We start from the raw sequence: 18,369 nt of genomic DNA, 5'->3' as shown, positions 1-18,369 counted from the left end.
AGGAAAATGCTGGACAATCTCAGTTAATTTTTGTATTGCATTTGCATTTTGTATGCAATACAAAAAAAATCTATTTTTTAATAAAATCTATCAACAATGCTCAGAGTGTATTTGGTCCCACAATACAGTGTTAAATGAACACTGAAGCAGAGATGAACTTAAACAGAATGTTAAGCAGAATTACTGAAGCAAAGAGAAACACAAAAAAAGAAGAGAAAAACAGAAAGACAGCTATAACAGACTTAGTCACAGCCTGAAATGAAGATGAAAACACCTGAAATAAAACACAATACATCTCTGAAGATCTCAGCAGAGGAGGATTAAACAGCTCCACAAACAGCAGCACCAGCTTCATTCACTACTGACCAGATTGACTAAATTATGATTGAGAACAGAGGTTTAGATTCATGTGATCAATGTTTGCTTTAGTTGTGTTCTATCTTGATCCTTCACTTTTTAAGGATAACTTCTGTTCTTTTGGTTGCTGAATATATGTTTGCAAAACACATTTGTTATAGCAAAATAATCCAGAAGAAAACATGATCAGGAGGTTTTACCTGGTTGATGATAAAGTATTGTAACTTACTGGTCTTATCTTAAGACTAGAACTGTGGTTATTTAATATTAACATTTATTATGTTATATGAATTTATGTTGATGAGAGTTTTGTATTAACTAGATAATTTGACTGATTTTAAAAACACTTTGCTCCCTTAGCTTTTAGAAAATCTGAGATATAGATGCAAACATTAATGCATCATAATGCATAGTGACAGAATTTGCTATTCATTTTCTGCTAAATTCTACAGTAAAATCTCATGAAAACTGACACAGAGTCTTGAGTATTCTGAAGAAGTATGAATAGAAATTTTCATGTTAACTATGAAGGATTTTGAATGATACATGTGAAGAACTGGTAATGCATAGTGACTGAATTTGCCATTTATTTTCTGCTAAATTCTACAGTAAAATCTCATGAAAGTTGACACAGATAGAGACACGGTCATTCAGAAAAAAAATAATTTATTGAAGTGTTCATGTTAACTCTGAAGGAATTTTAATAACACATGTACAATATGACTTTATATTTCTCAAGAAAACTACACCGTTTAGTATATTTAAATGTAATATAATTGTATCTTTTTTAATGAAGCCTACAATATTGATATGTTTTTAAATAGTTTCCCCTTGTTTTCGGGCACAGTTGATTTTTACCCGCTGAAAATAGATGTTCGTCAGCTTTTTGGACGCTTCGAGGCTCTGTACCGTAATACCACAAATAGACGTGCAGCAGAATTCAGGTGGCGGCTGGCTTGACGGGGTCTTCGCAGATGGCGGCTCACTTGACCGTGGTGTAAAACGGATGTAACTTTCAACATAAAAAATATACTTATGGAAAATTAACTGAGATTTTCCAGCATTTTCCTGACGGGAATCATCCATCACGCATTGGAGTGACGTCAACTTCTCCGCTTCGATCGATTGGCTAGAGACGGAGGCTGTCAATCACATCTGGTGAACCAATGAAGACGTTAAATTTACATGAAACCAGGAGCGCAACATTTAGAAAACCAAGCGCAGATTGTTGAACCGAGAGCGAGTGAACAAAGAGCGTAAACGTACGAAAACTAAAAATGTGAGCAGAAAACACGAATTTAAGAGTGAATCGAATATCTGTGAATTCACATTTCAGATTTGTGCGTGTAAGTGTATAAATATTTATCTTGTGCTTATTATTTTTCAGTTTGTTTCCACGTATTTTATTCTTCTGAATGTCTTTGCATTTAATTTTCATTTGTGTGCGATATATTTTTACATGCGTTTTCAAATCTTTGATTCACGCTTGTTATTTTTCGATCTGTGAGCGCAATACTTTTGAAGGGAATTTGACCCCATATGTATTGACTGATTTTTGTATTTTGGGTGAGTGGTCTGAACAAAAACACAGATATAGTAACAGATGCAATCAAACATTTATACACTGAATGAACAACAGTATGAGCAAAAATACCTTTGTATTTTGATTACATACATAGAGTGTTATTCACAAGGAGACTCACCTGAAGGTTCTCAAAAAGCCAATCACACAGGATGGACAGTGGAATGGCCGGGTGTGTAATTCCTATTAAACAAGTGTATAAGGTTGACTGTGATGTTACCAGAACAAACGTGATTTTAAATATTCTACCCAGACATATACACAACGTGTTTAATCTAAAAATAGCTAAATCAAAATAGCAAAAACAAACACAAAGTGGACTATTTATAAGGTTAACAATTTTGATTCATTCAAAAACGAAACAAGAAATTCTTTCAAATCGCTCATTCAATTCAATAACAAAACACCTCTGTGCTGTGCAGAGAACAAAAAAACTGCTTTGACTGGTCTTTTTTAACTATTTTGGTTGGCGAAGTAAGAGCAGAAACAGATTATTCACAACACTGTTGTTAATACTTTACTTACTGAGTTAAATTATCTGTAAATGTTCGTTCTGAAAGTGAACTTCTCCTTTAAGTTGCTATTTTAAACAACTAAACAATTAACTTAAACTATAACAACTAACATTTGTATAAACTGAAGTTTAACATTGATTTACCTCAGTTTTTGCCTGTTTCATCGAAGGGTGCGCAAACATATGAAGCAGAAAAGTAGAAAAGCTATGTTACAAACATATGAAGCAGAAAAGTATTAAATGTTCAAGAATACAACACATTACAGCTATAAAAACTGAAATTCAACATTAAATGTGTAAAAACTAGGAAATAAAAATTTGCTTGATTTCCTAGTTTTAACCTTTTCCTCAGCTTACAGTGGATGTTGACCGTTATGGTTTGAATGATGCGCGTGCGCAGAGCTCCGACTTGTCCCATCAGAAATTTAAAATATAAATAAGCGTTATAAATATGATTTCGACTAATAAAATTACCCTTACATCGTGTCTACACCGGACACGACAGTTTCCGCGCCGCATCGCAACAGCTAAAGGGGCTGTTCACATATAGTTAAAGACTAGGACTTTGATATAGAGTCTGGGAACGTGACGTCAGCAACGCAATGCATGTTGGGAATTTAGGTAACGGAGCTGCGGTGAACACTGTGTTTGATTGTGATCGTGAAGTTTTAGTCTACTTTATTCTGCATAAATAATGATTTTTGGTGAACTATTGTTGTGTTGTTAATTGCCACAGTCTCACCGATTACCAGCATGTACGCCGACTGTCAAATGTTTGATTTTCCAAGTTTCCAGCTTGGACAATCACCTTGGATCCCAAGTGTCCGAGTTAACAAAACGGCGTTGCATGGCGTGGGTACAAGCAGTTAGACGGAAAAGCATTAGTTGACTAATATGTGCCCCAGCGTTGTTATGAAACCATGAATTTATCTCAAATTAATGCTGTCAAATCAGTTGCTCTCAAGGAATGTCATCCAACATAAACTTTTCTGTGTAAATATGTTCATGTATTGCATGTATTTATATGTATATACACATGTACACATATAAAATTTAAATTATTTATATATACAGTAGTTAACATTTGAAGTGGATCGAAAGCTTTCATCAAAGTTGTCATAATAAAATCATGTCTTAGGACTTTAACTTTTTTGATCCACTTCGAATGTTGACTACTAATATATGTATATATATAGATATAACAGGTATAAAATATACACATGTATGTGTACTTATACATAGACAAACAATGTTTTACAGCCTTCAGTTATGCCGCGTTTCAGGAAACCCGTTACCCGTGTTTTTCCAGCCTTCTACTGGTGAAAGTGCACTGTCAAACCTGTGATTTCCCATCAGTGAACTCGTACTAACGTTAGATCAACGTACTCCCAGTTCCGAGCTCTGATATACGGTGCGTTGTTTATGCAAGTGGTACATTGTGGAAAAATAGACTTTAGGACAATATAAAGTTGCATTCAAATTAATAATAATAAATGCGCTCAGACAGTTTGGCATGACTTGCCTGGAACGCGTGACTGGTGGTTTGAAGTCGTGATTTATGGGCTTTAAAATCTGCCTGGAACGCAGCATTAAACATGCATTATCTGTTTTGCATATTGCATACCACGTTGCAGCAATAAATTGAAAAAACACGAACATTTCTATATCCCTTTATTTGTGGATAACACACTGATGTAAATGTGCACAGTTCACAGTAACATAAGAATCAAATAAATTGAAAAGTTCAGTTCCACTACTACTATAGTGCAAACACAACAGGTGTAAGACGTAACAGTGCTGTAAACTTGAAGTCTCAAGAACACAGGTAACAATGCAGTAGGTAAAACGGCAAATAACACTACAAACAAAGTAGGAAAACAGCATCTGGGAATGTTACGTGCGTTAAGGCGGTAACTCATTTATATCGTCCACCACTCTTTATGCTTGTAAGGATCGAGCATTTGATTATTTTTCGTTTTTCTAAATACCTCAGCTTTGACACTTCATTAAGCTTTTCTCGGTATGGAAGATTTAGCTTTTCCTCGGATCTGTGCATTGTTTTTTTTCTTCTTTTTAATGGTAGCCTACTATCTTGTAATACTGACGGCTGACGACGTTACATAAAACATGGCGGCTACTACCCATAATTCTACGCGCAGTGACGTAGTTGGCCAAGCTCTATATTTACGACCAGATGAGCTAATATTGCTATTAGCATCTAACTTTTGCTGTCTGTGATAATAAAGCAGCACAAACACACACTCAAGTATTTAACTTCTGCAGTTTACATGTCCTTTACCAATTTGTAAACTCTTGTACTATTTTTTAAAAGGTAACGTTAATAATAAATACTTATTGTCTTACCTGATTTAGCCAGTGCTGTATGTTTTCAGAGACTCGCAGCTCACGTCTATTTCCTCTGTGTTCCGGTTTTTGTTCTCCGTTGGGATCTCACAATTCAAATACGCTCAAAATAAAAAATATAACAGGAAAATATATAGAGTCTGGGAACGTGACGTCAGCAACGCAATGCATGTTGGGAATTTAGGTAACGGAGCTGCGGTGAACACTGTGTTTGATTGTGATCATGAAGTTTTAGTCTACTTTATTCTGCACAAATAATAATTTTTGGTGAACTATTGTTGTGTTGTTAATTGCCACAGTCTCACCGATTACCAGCATGTACGCCGACTGTCAAATGTTTGATTTTCCAGCTTTCCAGCTTGGACAATCACCTTGAATCCCAAGTGTCCGAGTTAACAAAACGGCGTTGACTAATATGTGCCCAAGCGTTGTAATGAAACCATGAATTAAGAAATTAATGCTGTCAAATCAGTTGCTCTCAAGGAATGTCATCCAACATAAACTTTTCTGTGTAAATATGTTCATGTATTGCGTGTATTTATATGTATATACACATGTACATATATAACATTTAAATTATTTATATATACACTAGTTAACATTTGAAGTGGATCGAAAGCTTTCATCAAAGTTGTCATAATAAAATCATGTCTTAGGACTTTAACTTTTTTGATCCACTTCGAATGTTGACTACTAATATATGTATATATATAGATATAGATATAGATATAACAGGTATAAAATATACACATGTATGTGTACTTATACATAGACAAACAATGTTTTACAGCCTTCAGTTATGCCGCGTTTCAGGCAACCCGTTACCCGTGTTTTTCCAGCCTTCTACCGGTGAAAGTGCACTGGAGCGGCAGTCAAACCTGTGATTTCCCATCTGTGAACTCCTACTAACGTTAGATCAGCGTACTCCCAGTTCCGAGCTCTGATATACGGTGCGTTGTTTATGCAAGTGGTACATGGTGGAAAAATAGACTTTAGGACAATATAACGTTGCATTCAAATTAATAATAATAAATGCGCTCAGACAGTTTGGCACGACTTGCCTGGAACGCGTGACTGGTGGTTTGAAGTCGTGATTTATGGGCTTTAAAATCTGCCTGGAACGCAGCATTAAACATGCATTATCTGTTTTGCATATTGCATACCACGTTGCAGCAATAAATTGAAAAAAACACGAACATTTCTATATCCCTTTATTTGTGGATAACACACTGATGTAAATGTGCACAGTTCACAGTAACATAAGAATCAACTAAATTGAAAAGTTCAGTTCCACTACTACTATAGTGCAAACACAACAGGTGTAAGATGTAACAGTGCTGTAAACTTGAAGTCTCAAGAACACAGGTAACAATGCAGTAGGTAAAACGGCAAATAACACTACAAACAAAGTAGGAAAACCCCATCTGGGAATGTTACGTGCGTTAAGGCGGTAACTCATTTATATCGTCCACCACTCTTTATGCTCGTAAGGATCGAGCCGTTGATTATTTTTAGTTTTTCTAAATACCTCAGCTTTGACACTTTTTTTTTTTTCTCGGTATGGAAGATTTAGCTTTTCCTCGGATCTGTGCATTGTTTTTTTTCTTCTTTTTAATAGTAGCCTACTATCTTGTAATACTGACGGCTGACGACGTTACATAAAACATGGCGGCAACTACCCATAATTATACGCACAGTGACGTAGTTGGCCAAGCTCTATAGTGTCGTTTGCTCAGCGCGCATAAGTTCGTTATTTCAAATTTACACGCGCACAGTGCGCACTATGCACGCTCATAATGAACCGTGGGTCATGTGACATGAACCAACCAATCAGCTTCATCCTTTCCCTTAATAACATTGAAAGCACTGCCAAGTTGTAGAAACAGCTTATCATAACTGTACAGGAATAACCAGTGATTTTTAATGCTGGAAATCCATTTATCCTTTGCTGAATCTTCATTGAATCCATGAAGTGTGCAGGTCATGGTTGCTTAGTATTAGTTATAATAATAATAACAAGAATTTATTATATTATTGTAATACACACACACACACACATTATATATATATATATATATATATATATATATATATATATATATATATACCTAACTGATGATCAATAAATTATAGGTACAAGCTAATAACAAAGTGTATTGTCAATTTTGCAACAAAGGGACTACTACAGGACCGGAAACAGGAAATGGGAAGTTGGAAACAAACTAAAAGTCAACATAATATCAGGGTGTGAAGCTAAAAATTTATTTGTTACATGTAGCTAACATGTGATCCACATGTTAAAACCAATTATAACACATGAAAAATTTCCACATGTGCTCTATTATGTTGCACATGTGGAAAATTTGTGGACACATGTGATCACATGTGAAATTCATGTGGTTTTTCTGTAAGGGTCTTTTGGGGGCCTCAAAACTGGTAGAAGAATTTGACAATGCAATTTGTAACCTCACTTGCTGACTTTGATTTGAGAGGGTATGCCTGGGGCCACTTTGTGAAATAATCCACCAAAACGCAAATTTATTGATGTCCATCCTCAGTAGGGGTTAGTTTCCCTATAAGGTACATACCGACAAGCTCAAAAGGGCTGCTAACCTATGAAACAAATTATACAATTTAGTTAAAACATATTAAAGCAAGCCAAATATTGTGCAAAATGTTTCCCAAATTAGTAATGGACATATCTACTAAAACAATTTACAATACCTCTATTGGGATGTATTCCACTGGCTTCTTTATATCACAGCGTTTTGACTGGCATACTACACACCTGGCAACCTTCAGCACAACGAACATTATTCAGTTATTAGACTGCTGTAATTGATGGTTTATCCAAAACTATTCACTCAAGTTTAACCAAAAAGTTAAACTGGCTGATAATTTATAATAGGTATCTGATTATATACTCTCTTTATCTGAAGAGAAAGTAACATTTTATATTATTAATGTCCCTCCTCCAATGCAAGTGAATGTGTCACAGGTCGGGGCGGGCCAATCCGGCTGCACCCACCCCTAAGACCCGTTACCACCCTTAGGGAGTCAGACAGAGGTCAGGCAAGGACGACAGACAACAAGTCTTCCAGTAACATTATTTATTGAGTATAAAAAAATGGATAAAAAGTTTTAAAATAATGGGTCTTCTGGGCAGGGTCGTTCCGTCCTACGGGCTCACGACTGAACAGAGGCTGCTGCAGGACAGTTCTATTTCGGGTACATACTCCTCTTCGTCAGCAGGTGACCAACAGAGAACTCACGGCTGGAGGGCTTCACCGCAGAGCAGTCAGTGAGTCTTCGGATACAAGATCCTCTCGAGGGGCTGGCAGACACAAGGCTTTCGGCAGAAGAAGTTCACTATAAAGCAGACAGGTGAGTATACAGGCACGTAATCCTCTTCTTCAGCAGGTGACAGACAGAGAACTTACGGCTGGGGGATTTTACTGCAAAGCAGCCGGTGAGTATACGGGCACGTATTCCTCTTCTCCAGGTGACAGGCAGAGACTTGTGGCTGAAGGGCTTCAGGCTGGAGAGCTTCGCTGCAAAGCAGCCGGGTAAATATACAGACACGTAATCCTCTTCTTCAACACTGACAGACAGAGAACTTACGGCTGGAGGAACTTACTGCAAAGCAGTCGGTGAGTATTCAGGTACAAAATCCTCTCGAGGGGCTGCCGACACAAGGCTTACTGCGGGAGTTTACTGCAAAGCAGACAGGTGAGTATACAGGCACGTAATCCTCTTCTTCAAACACTGACAGACAGAGAACTTACGGCTGGAGGAACTTACTGCAAAGCAGTCGGTGAGTATTCAGGTACAAAATCCTCTCGAGGGGCTGCCGACACAAGGCTTACTGCGGGAGTTTACTGCAAAGCAGACAGGTGAGTATACAGGCACGTAATCCTCTTCTTCTACACAGACAGACAGAGAACTTACGGCTGGGGGATTTTACTGCAAAGCAGTCAGGGAGTCTTCCGGTATGCAATCCTCCTGAAGGGCTGTCAAATAAAACATTCCAATATCTGTGGAGTACAATAATGTTAGCCTCTTCTTACATCTTGGAACGTGATAGAAAACTCAGGTAAGTATGGACATCCAGCAGGTTTAAGTTCACACTTCACACATCAAGACGGTGCATCACATCACTTCATCCCAGCAATTCAACACTCAGTGGAAAATACATATAAATGGCCGTTGCCCATTCTCAGACCTGGCACTCACGTTGAGGAGTCCCATAGACAGGAAGAGAAGATGGAGATTGAGTGATCTTCTCACAGTCTCTCACAAACAATCTTACTGTACAGCGGCTTCCTTCCTCCAGTTGCATTAATGTGCTCCTCCTCCCACACTCATAGTCCCGCACCCGTCTCTCAGCCCCACTTCCTCTCCTCCTTCTATCCCCTCATGCTGCCTCCGGGATCCACAGTCCCCCCGGAAAAGAAGAACGCCCTCCAGAAGAAAAGGAATTTTTTCCTCCGCCCCTTGGTCTGTACTCTCTCCTCTTATCTTCCCTTGTTGGCAACATCTCCCAATCACAGGGCTTCAACTCCCTCATCCACAGCTGCCGACGATTTCAGCTAATCATCCCATTAGCGGGGATTTTGCGCTAACCCGGAACTAGCCCGGTGTTCCGTTGTTATGGGTCCGACGGGAGGCAATCGCGGCGAATATTAGTTCCGCCTGGCAAAGTAAAAAAAAATAATATTTCGTCACCTCGTGACAAATGGGCATTGGTTTTTGGACCTCCAAAAGTCTCTTTAGATGTTGTTTTATTTGCATGGGAGTGGGAAATTCATTGTTAAGTTCTCTTACATAAAGAAAACAAGTTGTATATGTTCAGTGGCCTTAGTTAGTTATTAAGTAAGTTTCATTTTTGGGTGATGTATTTCTATAAACTGCATGTGTGCTACATAAAGTTTTAATATTATAATCACAGACAGCAAATATGTACTTACCCAACCATCAATATCCGAAGTCATTCCAGGCCAGTAGTACCTTTTAGAAATGGCATCTCTGGTTTTTATTTGGCCACAGTGACTCGAGTGGAATTCCTGAAACACTTTGTCAGCCTCCTGGGAGCCACAAAGAACATTTAGACGGAGTTCTTTGGCAGTGCCCTTGTGTTTTATGTAGTGCAGCACTCCATCTGATTATAATTCCAAAATATTACATATAATCTACATTATTATTAGTATTAATATCGTGTTCCATATTTTAAAAATCTGTGACTGTGTGTGAGCTTCATCAAAACAAACAAATGTAATTAGAAACTTACCTTGAATAATGTAGTTAGCTGCCCTTCTTTTAATAACAAATTTTGCAGCTTTTGTTGCTGCAGGTGGATACTGATTTGTAGAAATGTAATCCACAATTTCTTTGTAAATAGAAGGATCCATTTTCAAATTACTCTCAATATTCAGAATGGTTACTATTGTACCCAAATCACTTTTTTGGAGCACACCAACCAAACACTCATTAAACTCATCACTTAGGTGACACTTGTAAAAGCATGGGTGTTGAAAGTGCCCTTTTATTGGTTTGGCTGGGTATTGCAAACCTGTCTTGCATGGGCTGCTAACGGACCAGAATGAGCTGCTGAATTGCATCAGATGTGCTAGAGAAAGCCCTCTGTAGGACAGGTGTAAAAAATCCAGCATTAGGAGAATGGAAATATGGTGTAAAGATGCCAATATGCTTAAAAGAATAGAAAGAAGATGGGCTGAATCTTCACAAGTTTATTAAACATTATGATCAGTCATGTAAACAAAACAACAAGCCCTTACAATATATGGGAATATACTGCTAAATGTAATTTGATACACTGCATAATACATTTCCATATATTTGGAAGTAGTGTTAAATGCATTGACAATATTTGGCTATATTGATACATACAAATATATTTAGAAATGAGGACAAAGATAAATGTAATATTCATTATGTTTGATCCTTTATTGAGTAAATGTTGTACATACAAATGTACACACACACACACACACACACACACACACACACACACACACACACACACACACACACACACACACACACACGGATACAGGTACCTATCTGACTAAATGTTTTTGTGACTTGTTTTAGGAAGTGTGATTGATCCACAATCTATTCGAGATGGTAACCTATTTAATTTAATCATAATTATTCAACAGACTTATGTTTTCTTATGACAGTGTTTTTTTAGTGCTGCAGTTTGTAATGTCATTTATGTTTCAAAATAAATTCTGCACAGAAATCTTCAAGTTATTTGAGAATTTAGAAAGGAGGATCATGTTGAAACTGGACGAAATCCAAACCAACATCACATCAGTGGTTGGCACATTACAGCAACCAATAAGCCAGCCTAGCACCTCTGCCTATGATCTCACAGAGGTTCTAGAGAAGCCATGCACGACTGTAGAAGAATTAGAGGAGTTGTGTGATCAGCTGAAAGATGCTGAATTTCGGAAGAAGATGGTATGTGTCAGTAGTTTTGAGGGCTGTAGCTTCTGTCAAAATTTGATTGATGGCTTTGACCTTTTGACCTTTCCCCTCCCCCACGCCCCTCCCCCGCCCTTTCCCACGGTGCCCACCCACGTGTTTGACCCCTCGTTGACCTAGTGAACTTTACTGACCTTGTTTTGATGGATTGAGCAGGTGCGACGTCAACGGCTGACAGGTTTATGGTTTGCTGAGAGGATTAACGACAGGGTTTAACAGGTGCGGGATTAATTTATGACGGGTTTATGGTTGTTGCATCAAATTTACGATGTAGTTTAACAGTTGCGGGATTAACTTCTGACGGGTTTATGGTTTTTGCAGTAAATTTATGAGATTCATACCAGGTGCGGGATTAACTCCTGACGGGTTTATGGGTTTTTGCGTGACCATCCGGTGTTTGGATGTCATCCGGGTAGAGAATTATAGCCTGTTTGCGTGACCATCCGGTGTTTGTCGTCATCAAGATGGAGGAAATACAGTAGCTGTGCGTGACCGTCCAGAGTTGGGTGTGGAATGTTTCGGCGATTTTACGGTCTACCCCCGCATCCGTGTTGTATCGCACGGGTATCAGGTTGCGTTCATGTTTGCTTATTACAAAAGATGAACCACAAAAACAATTATAAAATAAGTACAAACAATAGTAAACCTATTATCAATATATTTTTAAATAATAATAATAATAATATAATACATTTTCTAATATTTGAAAAGTAATTGCCTCACCTTTTTACAGTCTATGTGATAATATTAAAAAGAGTATCTTCTGTAGGCTCTCATTTTCTCTCTTGCTCTCCTTGCAGATCTCTCCGTGTGTGCTTCATGAGCTCGCGTTACACAGCGCTATATGAGCTTCTTATATGTAAAAGTGACCATACATGTAATGGTTGTATATAAATTACCTTTTCAACAATATATTAGTTGCTATAAAAAATAATAGGAGACAAATAGACACAGCAGTTACGAGTACGTCTTAGTTTGAGAGGACTTGATACCATTTTTGCAGAGGATCCAAATTAGTTCTCACAGTAGCTACATCTGTTTTAAAAAATCTAGATTGGCATACTACGTGATCATTTGGCGTTTTCCCAGTGAATTGATCGGTGATTCATCAAGAACATGATTCCGTCACTAATCCTCTGTCACCCTATGGCTACCGTTCTCATGACCTCTTCAAACATACATTTGGCAAATCTCCGCTCTCTTCCCAACAAAACGGACGAACTCTTCCTGCTCTCCCAGTCTAACAAGGATTTCTTAAACTCTGCCGCTCTGTGTTTCACGGAAACCTGGCTGAATGACGCGATACCAGACAGCGCGATCCAGTTGCCGGGCTACCAGCTGTTTAGAGGCGATCGCAACGCAGAATCAACGGGGAAATCGCGCGGCGGCGGGACGTGCTTTTACATCAACGAAAGGTGGTGTACAGATGTAACAGTATTAAAGAAGATGTGCTGTTCTGATCTAGAAGCTCTCTTCATTAACTGTAAGCCGTTCTACTCGCCGCGAGAGTTTTGCTCGTTCATTCTCGTGAGCGTCTACATTCCTCCGCAAGCGCACGTGAGCCTGGCTTTGCAGAAACTCGCTGATCAGATCACCGTGACGGAACAACAACACCCGGACTCTGTTTTAATCATTCTTGGGGATTTTAACAAAGCAAATCTCTCCCGTGAACTGCCAAAATACAGTCAACATGTTACATGTTCAACCAGAGACAGTAATATATTGGACCACTGTTACACCACAATACGGAATGCATATCACTCTGTCCCACGGGCAGCTTTGGGACTCTCTGATCACTGCCTGGTTCATCTTATACCAACCTACAGACAAAAACTTAAATCTGCTAAACCTGTAGCAAAGTCTGTGAAGAGATGGACCAACGAAACAGAGCGGGCTTTACAAGCCTGTTTCGATTGTACTGATTGGAGTGTTTTCGAAGCTGCTGCTACCGATCTGTATGAGCTCACAGACACTGTTACTTCATATATCAGTTTCTGTGAGGATATGTGCATTCCTACCAAGACTCGTTTAACTTTCAACAATGACAAACCATGGTTCACTGCAAAACTCAGACAGCTTCGTCGAGCCAAAGAGGATGCTTACAGGAAAGGGGACAGTGTCTTGTATAAGCAGGCCAAATACACACTAGAAAAGGAGATCAAAGTGGCAAAGAAGAATTATTCCGAAAAGATAAGGAATCAATTCTCTTCCGGTGACTCTTCATCAGTGTGGGACAGCCTGAAAGCCATCACTAACTACAAGACACCATCCCCCTGCATGGTGGACAATCAACAACTGGCAGACGACCTGAACGAGTTCTATTGCAGGTTTGAAAAAACTCCATTCACACCTCCAACAACAGCCCTAACAACACCGCTCTCCCCCACTCCGACAATCCACTTCAGTGAAAGAGATGTTCGCCAGGTCTTCAGACAGAACAAAAGAAGGAAGGCACCAGGCCCTGATGGTGTGACACCAGCCTGTTTGAAAACCTGTGCAGATCAGCTGGCACCCATTTTCTCACTAATCTTCAATTGGTCTCTGGAGATGTGTGAAGTACCGAACTGCCTCAAACGTTCAATAATCATTCCAATTCCAAAGAAACCCAAAATAACAGGACTCAACGACTACAGACCTGTGGCGCTAACATCTGTCGTCATGAAGTCGTTTGAAAAACTGGTTTTGGCTTACCTGAAGGACATCACCGGACCCTTACTGGACCCCCTGCAGTTTGCTTATCGAGCAAACAGGTCCGTAGATGATGCAGTGAACATGGGTTTACACTTCATCCTGCAGCATCTGGATAAATCAGGGACTTATGTGAGGATCCTGTTTGTGGACTTTAGTTCAGCCTTTAACACAATCATCCCAAACCTCCTTCTTCCCAAACTATCTCAGCTCTCCGTGCCCACCGCTCTCTGTCAGTGGATCAACAGCTTCCTGACGAACAGACAGCAGCTAGTGAGGCTGGGAAAATTCTCATCCAGCACCCGGACTATCAGCACTGGCGCCCCTCAGGGTTGTGTTCTCTCCCCACTGCTCTTCTCCCTGTATACAAATGACTGTACCTCTAAAGACCCCTCTGTCAAGCTCCTGAAGTTCGCAGATGACACCACACTCATCGGCCTCATTCAGGACGGTGACGAGTCTGCTTACAGACAGGAGGTTAAAGAGCTGGCTGTCTGGTGCAGTCAAAACAACCTGGAGCTCAACACGCTCAAGACTGTGGAGATGATCATTGACTTCAGGAGAAACCCCCCTGCTCTCCCCCCACTCACCATCATGAACAGCACTGTTAACACAGTGGAGTCATTCAGGTTCCTTGGCAATACCATCTCCCAGGACCTGAAGTGGAATGTTCACATAGACTCCATTGTGAAAAAGGCCCAGCAGAGACTGTACTTCCTCCGCCAGCTGAGGAAGCTCAACCTGCCAGCGGAACTGCTTAAACAGTTCTACTCTGCCATCATTGAATCCGTCCTCTGCGCTTCTATTACCGTCTGGTTCAGCTCAGCTACCAATTCTGATCTCAGAAGACTACGTCGCATAGTCCGGACTGCTGAGCGAATCATTGGTACAACCCTTCCTACCCTTCAAGATCTCTACTTATCCAGAGTGCGCAAAAGGGCTGGCAAAATCACTCTGGACCCCTCACATCCAGCACACTCGCTCTTTGAACTGCTTCCATCTGGTCGGCGCTACAGAGCACTGAGCACCAAGACGACCAGACACCGGAACAGTTTTTTCCCCCAGGCAATCCATCTCATGAACAATTGTCAGTAAACGTGGAACCTGCAGCACTATTATACACCTTATTAATCTATTCAGTATTTATTAATACCTACTTACATCCAAATTTGCACCTAATATACCTGTACATAGTAATGGCATATTCTGTATATTGTGTTTTTGCTATTTTGCACTTTGCACTTTGTCTTGTGTACTTGTATATTGTTCTTTTTTATAATCTATGTCTTGTCTTGTCACTGTCACTCTGTTGCACTGTGGAGCTGCTGTCACTAAAACAAATTCCTAGTATGTGTAAACAATAAAGCTCATTCTGATTCTGATTCTGATTCTGATTCTGAAACATGTGCGAGTACACATGTTCAGAAGCCGGAAAAACACATTCTTTATTCAGATGTTTATCTTTTCCATGAATGTTAGTTGTTGTTGTTGAAAGGATTGAAAAATAAAAATAAATAAAACTATAAAAACGTTTAATAATGTTTCAGTCCCTATCACACTGTATGAAAAAGTGACCATACATGTGATGGGTGTATATAAAATACTTGCTCAACAATATATATTAGTTGCTATAAAAAATATTTATTATTGAAAATTCTCTATTATCACAACAGTTACGAGTCCATAACCGCACGATGAAATATATTAACAAAGTCTTTAATGTTTTAAAAACATAAATGATAACACTCGGGCTCAACAGTGTAACACAATCATGTACACAAACACACATTCAGTCCTCCAAGTTGTATTCTCTTCTTTAAAAAGAAATGAATATAAACGATGTGATCACACATGATATAAAACAAAGCAAAACATTTATACTAGTTTTTAGGTAGCGGTAAATATTGTAATGGGGACCCAGCGACGTCAAAATAAGTAAAGGGAAAAATGTATTTAAACAGACCAAACCATATGGATTATGCCTGGACATGCCTGGGCATGTCAGAGGACCTGGACATGCATGGACATGTCAATTTGAAATTGTATCAACCCTTAACCTACCCAATCACAGTAAACTTTCTCTATTTCTATTTTTTTTTTTTATAAACATTATTTACTATATTTTTATAAAGCTTTTGTACTCTACAAAGTGAACACCTACCCGTCACACAAAAAGTTCAACACACTTCCATTTGTAATAAAATATTGTAAGTCATTTAAATTATTATAGTAGGACTCAAGACATTTCATCATAAATCACATTTACGTTGTTGTATCAATGTAATATTCAAATGTTTATACAAATTTGTGATCTGATAAGTCCTATAAACATTTCAACCTAAAAAGTGACTTAAGCACAAACACTCACACAAACAAACATGAAAAATAAAACACAAAAAGCAAACACAAAACACAAACAAACATGCAAACTAAAAACTAAAAAGCAAACACGACACAAACTCAAACACAAAACACAAGCAAAAGACAAATTAAAAACATGTAAAACAATATTGTCACTAAAATTTTAAACAAGTATTTTGTTTTCTCAATACGCAAACATTTAAGGCATCAAAAAACAATTAAGGCATCAAAGTAACAAACATGTCACTACATCGAAACAAATCATTCATCGTACATCTTAAACATGTATTCAACATTTAAGTTTATTGAACACATAACCCACTTATTTTAAAGATGATATTAAACATTTCCATGTTTATAAAAATAAACATTTACAATACTTTTAGACGGTCATGTATATAAAACATAGTAACAAACATGTCACTTCAGCAAAACAAATCATTATACAACGTTCATTTTATATTTTTAAGTTTATTGAAGTTATAAAACATCAAAGTAACAAACATGTTACTAAAGCTAAACAAATAAACCATTGTACATCTCAAACAAGTATTCAACATTTAAGTTTATTGAACTTATAAAACACATCTTGCACTTTTTAAAGACGATCTCCATGTTTATTAAAATTAACATTTACAATACTTTCAGGTGATCATAAATATAAAACAAACATGTTACTACAGCTAAAGAAATCATTCACCGTACATCTTAAACATCTTAAACAATAATTCAACATTTAGGTTTTTGAACTTATAAAACACATCATGCACTTCTTTTAAAGATAACAAAAAAAACATCTCCAAGTCTTAAAATCATAAAAATGGCTTACATTATGTTCTTCGAACATTGAAATCCATTCTGTGAATGAAATATTTTCAAAAATGTTTCAGTTGGAATATAAATAAAACTCTATGGTCCTCCCAGGGATAAACTCCAATGTGAAACTGATGCTGCAGACCCCTCAAACAGACTGATTCGTGATGGTGATGAGTAAACCACATGTTCTCCTTGAAAAGGAGTTTCCCTACAGACAAACTTAAATTTCAACTAAAGAATAATTTGTATTAGATTTATTTCACACCATTCGCTTTAGATTGCTAAAGTTTCTTATTTTAATCATAATCATCAATGTATATCCCCCTCACACACACTCCTTTTTGAGTTGTATCTTTTAGAAAATGTGATGGTTATTTTATTACAAAAAATATGTTGCTGTTCTAACAAAACGAAGCAAAACTTTGTTTTTCAAGAAGCGTCCAGAGAGACCGGCAAAAACTGAGAAGCTGACTGTATTTCAAATCATCCAGATGGGATATCGGGGAAAGTTTACAACCAGCAATGATCACACCTCAGATAAACCACACAAGCTACAACATTGCCTCTGCGATAGAATACCGGTGACGGTCGTGACCTTTTCTTGCAGCTACGTGGATGTGATCCGACAAGGTGATAGCAAGCTGGATGAGCCCCAGAGACAGATCATCAGTGAAGACCTCTTCACCTAGACGGCCATCGACGCAAGACTGTGAAAACCAGATCCTCTCCAATCTGACACTGTGGCAACATGGAACTTTTGCATCTACATTAAAATTAGTCTGTTTGTTCTTATTCTGAGGTCACCGTAGCCGCCATATCCATTCTGTATTCCGATTAGATGGTCACTGCAGTCCCCCGGATCCAGTCCGTACCAAGAGCAGATGGTGGATCAGCACCTTCAGCCGAATGTCAGCGGATACCATGTCAACTAGATGAGCCCCAGAGACAGATCATCAGTAAAGAATGAATCCACATGCCACAGCAAACTCGAGCTGGTGAAAATGTTCACCAAACACCCGCCGCTGACTTCTTTTAAAAGCAGCCAGCTTATTGAAGGTGCACAGGATAAACGCCCTGAGAAAGCTGTGCCTCGCAACCCTAAGAATGGCATAGGCGTTAGTGGACACCTGACGCGCGTGCAAAACACCGGCATTTCACACGTCCCTGGGTGGGCTCGAAC

General features: G+C 38.5%; 1 protein-coding gene and 1 non-coding gene across 2 annotated transcripts in view; both read right to left on the bottom strand.

The window, feature by feature from the left end:
• LOC141320452 (uncharacterized) overlaps nt 1-18,369 on the bottom strand; it is an 83,777-nt gene that overhangs the window by 7,852 nt on the left and 57,556 nt on the right. The gene's annotated exons all lie outside the window — the stretch shown is intronic.
• Nucleotides 17,628-17,766, bottom strand: LOC141286254 (U4 spliceosomal RNA). Its single transcript, XR_012339244.1, has one exon. It is a non-coding gene; the product is annotated as a U4 spliceosomal RNA (small nuclear RNA).

This window comes from Garra rufa, chromosome 1 (genome assembly GCF_049309525.1).
Source record: "Garra rufa chromosome 1, GarRuf1.0, whole genome shotgun sequence".
Classification (NCBI taxonomy): domain Eukaryota; kingdom Metazoa; phylum Chordata; class Actinopteri; order Cypriniformes; family Cyprinidae; genus Garra; species Garra rufa.
The sequence above is the reverse complement of the archived record's forward strand: the minus strand, read 5'-3'. Positions and strand labels throughout refer to the sequence as shown.